This window comes from Gavialis gangeticus, unplaced genomic scaffold (assembly GCF_001723915.1).
Source record: "Gavialis gangeticus isolate Ggan-Ray unplaced genomic scaffold, GavGan_comp1, whole genome shotgun sequence".
Classification (NCBI taxonomy): Eukaryota; Metazoa; Chordata; order Crocodylia; family Gavialidae; genus Gavialis; species Gavialis gangeticus.
In genome coordinates, this window is record NW_017729029.1 from 8,220,704 (window position 1) to 8,222,302 (window position 1,599).

Here is a 1,599-nt window from a genome sequence, read left to right on the forward strand (position 1 = left end):
CAGCTCGGCCGCCTCTCCCGCCGCCCTCCGCTCCCCGCTCCGGCCGGATGCCCGCGGGGGGAGTCGCGGGGCACGTCCCAGCCCTCCGGGTTATGCGCATCGGGCCCCGGGGCCGGGCTGCACTTGGCCTTGCCCCGAGCTGCTGCTCAGTGACTGCAGGGGAAGGCGCAGCCGCGCCTGGGTCCCTCCGTGTCGCGCTGCGGGGAGCAGGCCGGGAGGCGCCGCACCATGGCCACGACGGCCTCTTGCTTAAAATCGCGCTGCAGGGGCTGCGCCAGTCTGGGGGGGGGCTTTGCCTGCACCTCTCCCCAAGCAGCCGCAGCTCAGGAACCGGGGGCTGGGTTTGCATTGGCCATTCGGGGGCAACGGGAGCTCCGTCCAGCCTGGGGGAGTCCCGGGTTCTGAGCCAGGCGGGAAGGGCCGAGGAAGCGGGGTGCTCACTCACCCTTGCCCTCTCTGACCCTGGATGTGGAGCTCGGGGCAGGCGCAAGCCGGGCTGAGCAGTCCCAAAGGGCCCCAGAGGGTGTGGGGGGAAGCAGCAGGTCTGTTTGGTGCTAGAGGAAAGCGGGTCTTTCTAGTTGTCCAGCCCCCAACTCCTTCAACAGGGACAGAAGTCCCTGTTTCTTCCTGACGTAGCTCTGGTGATTTTTAGTGGTTGCAGCAATTTGGCTCTGAATGCATTTGCTTACTGAGGGCACTGGCAGTGTTGAGGTGCAGCCACATAGGTTGTCACTATTAGCTCAGTCTGATGTGCTGCTTTCGCATTAAATGCACAAATGTACAAGACCTGGGGAATTGGCCATGGGCCCTAGGGCCTTTTGCTGCTTAACTGCTTGTTCAAATTGAGCACTGCGGACTGTTGTGGTGATGGTATCATTAGAGGTGTTTGTGATGCAGCTAAATTGATGGCAGTGGGCCTCAACCTTTTAGACTCAAGGCACCCCTTGAAAAGTTGTATGGTGGGGAGTGTCTCTCTCCAGTCCCTAGGAGCTGGGGGTATAGGTGGATTGTGTCTCAGTGGCAGATGAAGCAATAGGCCAAAAGCTAAGGGGGTTGTAGAGACTGAAATCCCTGCCCTCTAGGGTAATAGTCCCATCTGGGTCAGGTTTAGGTGCAGCTGCCCAGGCTCTACTATCCTGCAGTAAAACAAAGGCTTTCCTCTTCTGGGCTGACGGTTCAGCACTAAATCCACACAGGCCATTTGTGGGGTTCCCTTTTATTCTGCAGACTCTCATGGCAGCCTGTTCCAGCAGGTAAGAGCCCTGGGCTAGGACTGGCCAGAATTCAGCCCAGTTCTGCCACTGGATTTCTTGGTGACCTTGGGCAAACCACTTCACCTTCCTAGACCTCAGTTGCCCCTGTCTTTAAGAAGTGGGTAATGATGTTTCCTCCTCCTTTTAGAGATCTGTGGATTAAAGTGAGAGGTTAGGGGAGTGTTTCAGAACATGTTCTCCGAAAACAGCTGTGCTGGGCTGGAAGGGGAAGGATTGATTTTTTTAATTTTTTTTTTAAGGTGTGTTATAACAGTGATTCCAGGAGTGAGCAGAAGTTGCAAGAGCCCAGATTTCTCTCTTAAAAGCTGGGTGAGACCCAAGCCAT

At 56.7% G+C, this 1,599-nt stretch overlaps 1 protein-coding gene across 1 annotated transcript in view; it reads left to right on the top strand.

The window, feature by feature from the left end:
• CCNB3 (cyclin B3) overlaps window positions 1–1,599 on the top strand; it is a 25,775-nt gene that overhangs the window by 782 nt on the left and 23,394 nt on the right. The gene's annotated exons all lie outside the window — the stretch shown is intronic.